The sequence below is a fragment of the Mustela nigripes genome, chromosome 8, assembly GCF_022355385.1.
Source record: "Mustela nigripes isolate SB6536 chromosome 8, MUSNIG.SB6536, whole genome shotgun sequence".
In the NCBI taxonomy this organism is placed as follows: Eukaryota; Metazoa; Chordata; class Mammalia; order Carnivora; family Mustelidae; genus Mustela; species Mustela nigripes.
Window position 1 is genome coordinate 48,963,823 of NC_081564.1, and position 14,432 is coordinate 48,978,254.

The 14,432-nt window shown below is 35.0% G+C and overlaps 1 pseudogene; it reads right to left on the reverse strand.

Annotated features, from left to right (window-relative positions):
- Positions 1 to 4,424: 4,424 nt before the first annotated feature.
- On the reverse strand, positions 4,425 to 5,196 carry LOC132022992 (U2 small nuclear ribonucleoprotein B''-like; annotated as a pseudogene).
- Positions 5,197 to 14,432: the final 9,236 nt, after the last annotated feature.

Sequence of the window (14,432 nt, forward strand, 5' to 3'; positions counted from 1 at the left end):
TGAGTCATCCTACTCATAAGCGTTATGATTGTACTAGAAGCCAAACCCCAAATATATGTTATTACTATATACATGTCTATATTTTGTGTACTTTCTTATGCAATAAGAAATAGTTCAGAGTTACTTCATGGTAAGTAAGAGTTACCTCATAGTTATTTTCTCCCAATCTTTTCTTTCATATTCTTCTTCTGCCTGCTGTACTCCCCCCACCCACCCTCTCCTCATGTGCTCTGTCTCTCACACTGTCTGTCTCTCATATACTCTCTCTCATATAAATAAATAAAATATTTTTAAAAAATCTTTATTTGGCATGTAAAATTGCCAGGAATTGCTCTTGGTGCCCTGTACCAAAGGCAGCAGCGAGGAAGGGTGGTGGAGCCATCCAGGTTCTTCAGGACACAGAAACAGGATGAACACCAAAATCTAATCTATGGTGTATGTTAGGGATTAGATCAACCCTTTTATCAAAGCAGAAGGCCCCTTAGGACACTATCAGAAGGTGATCTGGATGTCAATATGACAAGAGTGAGATGCAGGGTGGAAGACTGCTAGCAAAGCACAAAAGACAACAGCAAAGACAGTGGAATGGAAGGGGCATGCTGAGCTAGTCCAGATAAACATTGGAGACCATAGCAGAAGTGCATAAAGTGAAAGCTCCTGAACATTCTGAATACCCAGTCAGAGTAAGCCATATAGAATTAACCATGTAGCAAGGAAAGGGAAAAAGAATTGAACACATCTTGAGAAGTTGGGAGTTCAAGGGAACAGAGAGAGACATGATGTTCTCTTGGACTAAAGCAGAGCCCCCTCTTGTATAGAGTAAGCAGAGGGAGGACAGGGGAATAAAGTTTAAGATAAACACCTAAGGGGTTCTTGCTCACAGTCATCACGGAATATAGTCATGGATTTCAGATACTAGAGAAACTGCCAACCTGTGAAACAGAAAACTTGGACTGGGCTCTCTTCATTAATATTTCTTCTCTTCTTTTCCTTTGACAAAAAAATATATTAGTTTTCTTTTTCTTTTACTTTTTTTTTGTTTGTTTAGACTTATATAATTCAGCCTCATTATAAAGAACTCAAATTAGAACACAAAGAAAAACAATCCTCAAAATAACCTTGGTTATTATTAAGTTAATAATGTTCAGACCTTGGTCTCTTTATATGTACAGTTAAGAGTAGACACATAAAAAGACATCTGATAGACAAACAAAATGTTCCTAAACAGGATTGCACTATGAAGCCTCATTCAAAAAGATTAGTCTACTTATTTTGACTTGGTTACTAAAAATGAAGAAATTAGAGAAATTGCAAACATTTTGATAAATATTTTCTATGGATACCTATACATTAAGAGAAAAAAACAGGAGAAAGGCTAAAAGGTTGAGATCATTGTGTTTTATTTCCTGAAAAACATTTTTCTGTTTTAGGCAGGCGCTGAAAGACATTTGCTACTTACACACACATTCTCCACCTTCCCTTTTAAAACTCAATTTTTAAAAATTGTTATATATGTTAATTGTCCAATTTTATAACATTTGTATTCTGTTCTATAAAAATAATTCTGTATTTTTTTCTTATTACATTGAGCTTTTGATGGGCTCCATTTTGTGTTAGAGTTGTTTAATTAATGAACTAATATGTAATTAATATTTTTAAAAGATGACCTTATATTCCCTGAAGGTGAGAGAGTTTGAGAATGTCTGACGTTTACTTAAATAGATACCTGACTCGGTCATAAGCAAATGGGAGTTCACCATTTCTTTTCTTTCTTTTTTTTTTTTTTTATAAACATATATTTTTATCCCCAGGGGTACAGGTCTGTGAATCACCAGGTTTAAACACTTCACAGCACTCACCAAAGCACATACCCTCCCCAATGTCCATAATCCCACCCCCTTCTCCCAAACCCCCTCCCCCCAGCAACCCTCAGTTTGTTTTGTGAGATTAAGGGTCACTTATGGTTTGTCTCCCTCCCAATCCCATCTTGTTTCATTTATTCTTCTCCTACCCACTTAAGCCCCCATGTTGCATCACCACTTCCTCATATCAGGGAGATCATATGATAGTTGTCTTTTTCCGCTTGACTTATTTCGCTAAGCATGATACGCTCTAGTTCCATCCACGTCGTCGCAAATGGCAAGATTTCATTTCTTTTGATGGCTGCATAGTATTCCATTGTGTATATATACCACATCTTCTTGATCCATTCATCTGTTGATGGACATCTAGGCTCTTTCCATAGTGTGGCTATTGTGGACATTGCTGCTATAAACATTCGGGTGCACGTGCCCCTTTGGATCACTACGTTTGTATCTTTAGGGTAAATACCCAGTAGTGCAATTGCTGGGTCATAGTGCAGTTCTATTTTCAACATTTTGAGGAACCTCCATGCTGTTTTCCAGAGTGGTTGCACCAGCTTGCATTCTCACAAACAGTGTAGGAGGGTTCCCCTTTCTCCGCATCCTCGCCAGCATCTGTCATTTCCTGACTTGTTAATTTTAGCCATTCTGACTGGTGTGAGGTGATATCTCATCGTGGTTTTGATTTGTATTTCCCTGATGCCGAGTGATATGGAGCACTTTTTCATGTGTCTGTTGGCCATCTGGATGTCTTCTTTGCAGAAATGTCTGTTCATGTCCTTTGCCCATTTCTTGATTGGATTATTTGTTCGAAAGGAATCCATCAAAATCCTTGAGGAGAACACAGGCAGCAACCTCTTCGACCTCTGCCGCAGCAACATCTTCCTAGGAACAACGCAAAAGGCAAGGGAAGCAAGGGAAAAAATGAACTATTGGGATTTCATCAAGATCAAAAGCTTTTGCACAGCAAAGGAAACAGTTAACAAAATCAAAAGAGAACTGACAGAATGGGAGAAGATATTTGCAAACGACATATCAGATAAAGGACTAGTGTCCAGAATCTATAAAGAACTTAGCAAACTCAACACCATTTCCTTTCTTAATCTGTTGCAGAGTTGAGCCTTTCTTCTACCAGTCCTTTCTGGAAATGTGAAGAATCTTTTCTTTATTTAATTATTTCTTTCAACTATGTAAATAATTTTAGAAGTCAAATAGCTTTACTATGCTTATGATGAAAGCTTAAGACTTTCTATTGCCCTCTTTTAATCATTGAGGTTATACATTTAACCCGAGAGCTCTTTTTTCTGCCAGTTGCCTCCGTACTATAAATCACATTTAAAAAATTTTTGATTTGAGTATAGTTGACACACAGTGTTAACATTAGTTTCAGGTGTACAACACAGTGATCCAATGTCTCTATACATTATGCTGTGCTCAGCAAAAGGGTAGCTCCCATCTGTCACCATATGACACTATTACCATATCACTGACAATATTCCCTATGCTGTGCCTTTATAAGCCACATTTTTATATTATCATTCCTTGGCCTTTCTGTTTTAGATTTTATTTAATAACTTTCTATTATGAAAGATATATATTTGCTTCTCTTTGAGGTAAATACTTTCTCTCCTTTGATGTTCCTAATGTAGTTTATCTATCACTCTTTTTTTGAATTAATTTTTAATGTTCATGAATTTATGACAATGCAAATATTATTCACAGCTAAAAGAAGTATTGTACTGTGATTACAATGACTTTTCTTAGGGAATATTTTATTTGTCCTGGAATTAATGAATACTTTGATTTTTTTTCTCTGTTTCCTGTATAATTTATGAATCACCAAACTCTTTGACCTTACTGATGACCTAGAAAATACACTGAAATACCTCAGTTGCTATCATGAACGTGAACTTCTTGGCAGTATCCTTCCTGGAAGTCACCACCCTCCAATTCCTGTCTGCATTGTTTATCTTCTAGGACAATGGTTTAGCAATGGTTGTCTTAGGTTTTTGCCTTCGCCATGTTTCTGTTCGTTTCCTTTGTGTTTCTTTTGTATTGGATTCTGTGCTTTTTGTGCTATGTCTTCCTTAGGCTAATTATTTTAACTGTTGTCAGTGAGTTACTTTAAGTGTAGTGAATTAATTATTTTGACTGTAGTAAATCTTCCAGTTACTTTTTACTGGTAATGGATCAAAGAGAGACTTTTTGAGGACTTACATATGAGAAAACATCATTATTCATCCTTCACAATTGACTAGTAGTCTGATTGGGAAATTCTAATTTGAGATTATTTTCCCTTACAATCTTAAAGGCATTATGTCATTGCTATACGTAACAGTGATTTGGACATAACACCCATGTGAATTTTGTATTCTGATACTTTATTGGTTACCCATTTCCCCTCTTCACTTTCTTTCTTTCTTTTCTTTTTCTTTCTTCCTTTTTTTTTTTTTAAGAATACAAATCAAAGTTTATTGAACAAAATTAAGGTCTTTATATCTCATAGTTCACTACTGCAAAACAAAGGCTAGGTATCGTTTTAAAATCATTCACATTTAACCTTCACTCCCCCTCACACCCACTAGTAAAATGGCCCGACCAAATGTTACCAAAACAAAACACTATAAAAAAACACCAAGTCCCATAAAGACCCCTATCTCGTATGTAATTTCTTGGCATGGGCTTCATGGCATGGGATGGTGTGATTTTCAAATCCTTGTAAAGCATCCCAGCAACTCCAGCCTGTCCGTCATTTGCAAATTCCATGAAAGCAATGCCATGCCTCTAGGTACCAAACATCCTTCCTTGAAACCAGGAAACTGATTAAACAGCATGGATCACATCATCCCATTAGTCTCTTCTGAGAAACAATAAAGGAATAAAGTGCAGTGTGGAGGGTAATCAGGGATCTGAGGATTTGATGTTGAATCTCCTTGGGTATTTGCTGCATGTGGTATTCACAGACCAGGCTTTTTGTGTGAAGTTGTTGTAAAGAGTTCTTCAAAGTTTGTGCTTCTTCTTTTCCTTCCACTTTGTCAGCAAAAGTAATACAGATTTTAGATATTATAACAGAATCTCTTTTTGCATCCTGGATTTGCATTTGTTTACCATAAAATGGAAATCCTTGTAACTGTTTGAAGGCATTTGTGGGTGAGCCCAGTTCCTTAAAAATAACAAAGGCTTGTCCCCTCATCTTCACTGTCTTTAAAGCTACAATATCTACCATGTGATCACATTGAGAAAACAGGGAATATAGGGAGCTTTTTAATTCTTCTTTTTAAATTTTTTCACTCATATTGTTGATATCAATTGTAGGATTTGGTCTGATATCCATGTTTTGGGTTACAATGTTCCAATAGCCTGAGGCCCATGCTGGTCCTGTAAACACCGAAATCCCCTCTTCACCTTCTTAAGGCCATTAAAATCTTTATTTTATTCCAGAGATTCTAAAATCAAGTTATACTGTTACCTAATTGTGATTCTCTTTTCATTCATTTTGTAGCCTTCTTAGTGGACACTTTTCATTCTGAGATTCCACATTCTTAAGCTTGATGAGATTTCATGAAGTAGTTCTATGTCAAATTTCTCCCTTCCATTTTCTCTTTCTGTAACTCATGTTTTGAAACTTTTGAACCCCAGGCTGATCCTCTATTTGTCTTTTGTTTTTTTTTTTTTAAGATTTTATTTATTTATTTGACAGAGAGAAATCACAAGTAGATGGAGAGGCAGGCAGAGAGAGAGAGGGAAGCAGGCTCCCCGCTAAGCAGAGAGCCCGATGCGGGACTCGATCCCAGGACCCCGAGATCATGACCTGAGCCGAAGGCAGCGGCTTAACCCACTGAGCCACCCAGGCACCCCCTCTATTTGTTTATTATTTATTTTACTTCCAATTTTCTTTATCTTTTGTGTTTTTGCACTTTTCGGCAGATTTCTTCAATTTTGTCCTCTGCTCCTTGGAGTTGCACCAAACCAATCCTAATTCATATTTTCCTTATTTCTTTCCTTACTCAGATCATTCCTCTTGGCTGACATTCCACCTTCCCACCCCTCCCTTTCTCAATTCAGTGTCCATTGTGGTGTCACATTGATCTTTCTAAAATTTAAGTTAAACTATATCATTCAAAAAATTGTGAAGGCTTCTGGCTTTATCTCATATAAGCTTTCAGAGTATTCCTTGAGTGTAGAACAGAGGACTAATTAATATTTTCCAAACATCCATAAACCAAGTTCTACTTTTTCTGTTTATCTGCTTCTCTTCTACCTTAAATCTTGATCTCTTCCTTTAAGACTTACCTCAAATATCATTTCTGTGAGAAAAAAATGGAATAATGATCTTTAGATCATCTGAACCTCCATATGCATTTCGTAAATACGTACTTTATGATACTTACCATATTCTATCCTGCAACTTAGTTATTAAAACACTTGTCTTATTCTTCTCTTTGCTTTCCTCAGTAACTCTAATTCCTTGTCTTTGTTTTCTGCATAATGCCTAGTAAAGAGATCAGTGATCAACCTGTATGTATTTATTGAATAGAAATGAAGCTCAAACTATAAAGGATAGTACACTAAATATCTATTTTGTTCTGAAATATGAGAAAAAATAAATTAATATGACTTCCAAATCAGGATATCTTATAGATCAACTATGAAACTCTATTATATATAATTATAAAACTATGATATCATTATAAAATTATGAAAATAATTAAATGTTCAATTTATTTATTTAGAATTATAAAATAATAAAATTATTAGAATATAATTAGAATTATAAAAGTTATAAAATTATGAGAAATTTATTATCCAAAAAATTGACCCTCTAATTATAGGATGCATACCAACTAACAGCAGACTAACAGGAACCCAAACCTTCTTTCTCCCAGGATAATGTTCAATCGGGTAAATAAAACTGTTTTGATACAGCTGAAAATGCAGAAATGGGATCTTAGCTGGGCTACGGCTTTCGTTCCCCACTTTTGGTAGTCACATATGACACAAATCCTTCTCAGTAAATCATGTTTAAAATGCTATCAGCACACTGCTTATTAAAGGGTGGTAAAATAAAAGCAAAGCACAGGATCATTTTTACCTGATTTCCTTCCAAATTAGTAAAAATAGATGGGAAAGTCATCTCAAACTTAATCAAAAGGAAGAAGTACAACCTCTTGTCATAAGCTTAAAAAGGTGAGGGCCACAATTAACAAAAATGTTTGGTGAGACCCCAGGGGATCGTAAATCCACTCCAATCTCCATTAGAAGTGGCAAATCTGTAAAATCTGAGCAGTTTTTACAATATTCCAATATTTGAAGAACAACATATGGTATGATATTCTCTGGTGTAGGATTGGTGCACGATGTATCTGTCAGAGGAAGCTATGTTGCAGTGAGAACAATTCTGATCATTCACACAAGATTTATATCATCTTAATTTTGTTTCATATATTTTTTCATATATTTTCAAGAGCTTCTTCTTTTTCTTCCATCCTCTCTTATGCATGTGAAGCTTAGTCACGTCAAGGGAAACAAGTTTGAATTTATTTCCATTTCACCTATACCTTATAAGTCCCTGATGGTTAGAAATATTAAATATATAACTAAAGACAAAAGGATCTTTTTAACAAAACAAAATATGCAAATATATTTCAATGATTTTAAATGATTAGTTTTTCATATTTATATTTTTCAAGAATAGCTGTAAAGCAGTAGAGTAACAGTTTAAAAAAAAGACCATTTGGTGTGGCGCCTGGGTGGCTCAGTGGGTTAAATCTTTGTCTTTGGCTCAGGTCATGATCTCAGGGTCCTGGGATCGAATCCTGCATCAGGCTCTCTGCTTAGCAGCGAGCCTGCTTTCTCTTCTCTCTCTGCCTGCTTCTCTGCCTACTTGTGACTTCTGTTTTTCAAATAAATAAATAAAATCTTTAAAAAATAAACATTTGGAATCATATATTTGGCTTCCAATCACGATGGTTGGCCATTAATTATTAGCAAAGAAAGTTCAGTCCAGTTTAAGAGCTTCTGTAGAATTCTGTTTCAAAAGAGCAATGGCTTTCTTATAGTAATGTAAGGATGAGGTGAGATAATGTAGCAAAGTGATTAAAACTGAAAGCAGAATTCAGTAGGTGCTCAATAAATAATGGTGATTGTTATTTTCCCTGCTTAGAATTTCATTGTGGTAGATGTATATAGGAAAAAAAAAAAGAACAACTTTTTTAACAGTAGACACACAAATAAAATTGTCTTGACTAATTTGGCATATTCAGATAAAAATTACCTTAAAATGTTGCAAAATTTTGTCCTATTAGTGTACTTTTTGTTGTGAGTTGCAGGGAGTTAGGAAATCCATTAGGAGCTATTATTGAAGTCTTCCTGAGAGATAATGAGATTCTGTTTAAGGAAAAGTATTTATGTTGTTAATTGTAAATGTTTTTAATTGTTTAATTTTAGATTTTGAAACATAATACAGTTTCAGTGAGATAAACAGGAGCTGTGTTGAAGATGGATACCATTAAAAACTTCAAGAACTCCCATCTGAAATTGTTTATAAACTGTAATGTCAGCTTAACAGCAAACTGCATTTTTTTAACTTGGGGATAATTTTTGTATCTCAGTAATGTTTTGAACATTACATTATAATGAAGTTCTCACTGTATTACATTAAAGTCAAAGAATGAAAACTTTGAGAGCTTAGAAGTTCCACATTTTAAGCAGATGACAATATAGTTAATTTTAGAGGTTTATCATTTGCTAATACCACTGAGTTCAATGCGGATTTAACATCCGTTTATGTTAATCATGTTTCTAAAGCATTAAAATATATTTTCGTTCTCAGACATTTTCATATCTCAGATAATGAATGTTTCTAGCTTCTCTGAAGTTATCTTGCTACACTGAAAATTTCTATTCCAAATAAATTGAAATAGATATGAAATAAAGGAGAAAGCACTAAATTACTGGGCATCAATGTGGACTTTTTTAAAATTAAGATTTTATTTTTTTACTTTTTCTACCAAAATTGCAGAGAAGATGCAGAGATTTTCCATGTACACCCCACCCTCACACATGCATAGCCTGTCTCATTAGCAACGTCTGGTACCAGAGTGGTACATATGTCACCGCCGCTGAACCTTCACTGACACATCATTATCACCCAAAGTCTAGAGTTTACATTATAGTTCACGCTTGCTGTTGTATATTCTGTGGAGTTAGACAAATGAATAACAACATGCATCCATTTTTATAGTCTTTTTTCTGCCCTAAAAATATTATCTGCTTTCTCTACTCCTCTCCCCTGGCCCTCAACCCCTGGCAATCACTGATCTTTTACTGTTTCTATAATTTTGCCTTTTCCAGAATGTCCTGTGTTGTGCTTATACCATATATAGCCTTTTCAGATTGTCTTCTTTCACTGAGTAACATGCATTTAAGACTCCTCCAAAGCTCATTTCTTTTTAGCACTGTATGGGAAGGTTGGTTTTCAAAGTCAGATTTACCTTGTTAGTTTGAATGATGTTAAATGTTTTTTTAATTTTAAATAAGATATTTTAATATTTTATAAATATTTCTTAAAATGTACTGGACAGGAGAATTTAAACTATAGCATACATTTATTTTGAAAAATAATTCATGAACTGAATAAAATATAAAGAAAAAAATCAAGACTTGCTGGCTTCTTCATTAATAAACTTTTATTTTTTTATTTTTTAAAAAATTTTTTCTTTTTTATAAACATATTTTTAAGCCCCAGGGTACAGGTATGTGAATCATCTGGTTTACACATTTCACAGCACTCACCAAAGCACATACCCTCCCCAATGTCCATAATCCCACCCCCTTCTCCCAACCCCCCTCCCCCCCAGCAACCCTCAGTTTGTTTTGTGAGATTAAGAGTCACTTATGGTTTGTCTCCCTCCCAATTCCATCTATTAATAAGCTTTTAGATGACTGGTGTCTTCTAAATTATAGTAAATTATTTTAAAATCCCTTAACTGAAAATGTTAATTTTAAAGCTTGTATTTGTGTGTATATATAATCTTTAAAATTAATATATATTTATATATATGTATATATATCTATATATTTGATAGAGAGAGAGACAGAGAATGTGATCAAGGGTAGGAGCAGAGGGAGAGGGAGAAGCAGACTCTTTGCCCTGGATGCATAGTCCAACACCAGGCTTGATCTCACCACCTTGAGACGATGACCCCAGCCAAAATCTAGAGTCAGACACCTAACGAACTGAGCCATCCAGGTGTCCTTGAAAATGTTAATTTTTAAAAAACAGTTACACTAAAATGTTTTCTTTTGCCACGTAATCATTACTTTTGGAAGAGAGAAACTAACATTTATTTTTTCTTTTTTCTTGATAATCATGGGTATAAGTAAATTGCGACTTAAATACTAGCAGAAGAGTCACCCTAGCGAAGAAGAAGTATCAACCAAATAGATAAAATGGCTATCTTGAGCCTTTTAAAACAATCCTATATTTCAGATCATTGTTCATGTGACTGAACGGTGGCAGAACACACCATTCTCAAAATATGTCTCTTTGGCATGAGGATTATTTTGAGTTGATTATTTTGAGAAAGAATTCACAAAAGAATCTCTGAGAATAGAGTAGAAATTTTTCGTAAGGGAAATTTCCATTTATAAAGGAAATCTCCATTAGTAAGGATGTCTCCCTCTCTGTATCAGGCAGAAAAGAATGACTAAATCACAAGAAATTCTTATTCATGGAGAAGACACCAACTTGAAATTTGCATAATGAACCTTACTCTTGTTTACCATGCCTTTCCGGGTTACCCCCCACAACCGGTCTCCCCCACACTCTTCTTTCTTTTGTTGAAGACAGTATTTAAGGCTGAATTCTACGGTACCTCTGACCATTTTCATTTTCTCTTGAGTATTTCCCATGAATACATGAAATACACATATTAATAAAATTCTGTTTGTTTTTCTCTTGTCAATCTGTCTTATGTTACAAGATTCCCAGTTTAGAAATTAAAGGGGTAGAGGGAAATTATTTTTCCTCTACTACAGTTTAATGACTTTCATTGAAATCATTTTGAAATGAACTATTGTCCAACCAAATAAATAAAAAGAAATATCTTCTGTAAATCAATGACATGGTTTTGTAAAAAAATAAAGAATGGACTACATATAAATATTTGATCCTATTTATTACATATTGCTAGGGAAAAATATCTTCTTATTTTAAAACTAACATACTTATCATTAACAGATAGTTTTTAAAACCCCAAATAATTTATGTCTCATCACTTCATGTGACAAGTCAATTAATTTGGTTTTCAAGGTGAGAGTGTGATATTTGAAGCTAGTTCATCTTGGTGGGTATGGTAGAAATCATATTTCTGAGCATCAGATAAAGTGAGAATCTTTTGACATTTTTGAGTGTCTCTTTGGATTACTGACCACTCCTGGTTTGAAAGCTTCTCAGGGAAAAATAATTTTGGCCATTACTTTATGAAATAAAATGCTGGGAATTTAAGACTGTATTTATTCAGGTGTTGAAACAAGTCCAAAGTTACTTCCTAAAGAAAAGCCTATATTTGAGTGTAGTCACCTGTGGCATAAGTGCTATGTCAGTATTCTTTGCCCCCTTCATTCCAATAAGAACCTCAATTTCTAAGTGGGCATTTTGCCCACCAGATAAAATATTTTATTTCTCAGGATCACTTGAGGATAAATATAGCCAATGACCAAGTTTTGGCAGAGATGTAATTGGAAGCATTCTGTGCAACTTCTAAAATATCTAATTCTTAGATCTCTTTTTCCTTCTTATTGACTAAAACACAACATTTATACCTGAAAAATGAGCACTTATCTTGAACCATGAGACAGTACACTAAAGGTGCTTAGAACAGAAGGAGCTCAGGACCCAGATGAACAAGACTAATGAACTGTCTCGTAGGCATTTCCTTTATCTAAGAGAGAAATAAACTACCTTATTTTATTAACTATTAGTTGTTGTCTCTGCATGCGGTGAACTTAACACTTATTAAGACTATACTATTTCTGCTCTAGATTTCTACTGAGACTAGCGGAAAAAAAGCCTCTGCTAGTGTATGTATGTATATGAAAACTATAAAGCTTGATGAAAGATAAAAAAGGCTTACATTAAAAAGGCCTATACAGACTTCTTTATCTGCAAATGTTTTAATAGATATTTTTAAACCTGACTGCTTCCTTCCTCCAGCTATCTTCTAACTGATGCCTGGCATAATAAACCCAACTGAATCTTTCAGATTAATATTCCACTAGTATTTGTCAAGTGCCCATTATGCATTAGGCACATTCTGATTGTTTAATCATACATATTCCTCACAATGACCCTGCAGGATATGTGGTATTTTTACAATTTTACCATGAATAAGAAGCTCAAAAGGAATATAATGCATTTTAAATGTTCCCACTGGTGAGCGGTGGAGTTTCTTGGATGAGGTTGGAATGCGTTTCCTCGACAACACTCAGAAAAGGGGTCATTCAGCTTTCCTTGAGCTTTTAGAAATGTGAACATGAATATCTGAGGCAAATCATTTCATTTCTGGGGACCATTTTCTTAAAAAAGTCTTCTATATATTTTATTATAGCAAATCAATCTATAACTTCCAACCACAAACTTATTTCACTCTCTGGGGTCATATAAAGCACATAATCCAAGCTTCTAACTAAATCATTTCAAATATGTGAGGGCAATTACCATGTCCCCTTGTAAACTTTTCTGCTTGAGTGTAATACCTTTAGTGTTTCACCATCCAGCACGTCACATGGCTTGAGTTGTTCACACTTCTAGTTTTGATGATATAGACATATTAGTTTCATGGTTGTTAGCTAGATTGTTTATTTGATTAGTTAACATTTAACTTCTTATAAGTATGATATTTATGTATGAACTCTCCATTAATGACAATATAATTAGATTTAACCCAAAAGAAGAGCAAAGAAAATAAATAGAACTCTTTGTAAAAAGTGGTTTAATGTCCACTGTCATGTTAAATACAACACTTGGGAAAGTAATGTGTCTGTCAATAATTTTATTTCAAAGGCTAGACCTATAATTATAATCTGAGTATAATAGAACTCATTGACTGAGTGAACCTGTTATTCTAAGACTTGATGCCTACTTGAAGCTGCTTGGTTACCTTCCACTTGCCAAGTATCTTTGCTCAAAATGACCAGTACAAAGTAATTTACTTCCCCACTACAGACCAACTCTGTGCTGTTGTGCTATATTACATGAACTTGTGTTTCAGTGCATTCTTTCCTCATGGTATTTTAGGTTACCCTCAACTCTTTCTGTGGTTTGGTGTATCTATATCTTCCATCCAAGTACATACCAGGCCCAACCCTGCTTAGCTTCTGAGATCAGATGAGATTGGGCGCATTCAGGGTGGTATGGCCATAGACTGGTTTGGCATTTATGGGAGCCACCAACCTACTCCAGTTTTCCATGGAATCAAGTACAACATAGGTAAATACATAAATAAATAAAAACATAAAGGACTCTCTGATGGCACTCTACTGAACTGCTGTGTCAGTCCCACTTTGCACATTTAAGCTGGAATCTATCTGACGACTTCACTGATCACCAACATGCATCTCATCCATATATTAAACACAGCTCAGGATCATCTTCTTCTATGAGGCTATCCCTCTTCTTGCTTTGGGTTCCAATAACAACTTCCAACTCTGGATTCTATAACTTGGTACTTAGAACCATATAACAGTCTGTAGTTTATGATACTCAGTTTTGTATGATTATCTGTTTCTTATTTTATTGAGTAGCTAGACCCGGACATTTGGGAATGTTTCTGGACTCATCATGCTCCCTGTCATCCTCAGCCTCCTCTTTTCTCTCCTCAGACAATCATTCACTAAGCCCTGTGAAGATTCTACCTCCATCTGATGTGCATGTCTTTCGTTTGTGTCTCTTTATTTCCATGGTGTCCTTGATTTCATTCCCCTTTCTCATGTGTTTACTTTGCAAGCTGCCAGAAAAGTTAAATTTCTAGAACAAAAATCTGATCACATCCCTTCTCTACTTGAAGTCTTGCATAGATGTTCCTATCTGTTACCACAAACATCCAAATACCTGTTACTCCAATGCTCATTTGGAATAAGCTCACAGTACCTATGTACACTGGCCTCTTCTCTAGCTTTCTGCTTAGATTCCCTGCTCCAGTACCCTAGTGGAATGGAAAAAGTATTTGGAAGACAGAATCATTAAAGGGGATGTATAAAATATATTACATTTTTATCTCATTTACTCTTTGCTCAACATTAAGAGGGAAATATAATTATTATTCCCATTTTAAAAGGAAAAAAAATACAGAGGCTTTGAGAAACCACATAGCCGTCCAAGGTGACACAAAGAATAAGTGGATTAGACTGGAATGAAAGTCAAATCATTTTTCTCTTAAACTTATACTTTGGGGCACCTGGGTGGCTCAGTGGGTTAAGCCTCTGCCTTCAGCTCAGGTCATGATCTCAGGGTCCTGGGATCGAGCTCCGCATCAGGCTCTCTGCTCAGCAGGGAGCCTTCTTCCCCCT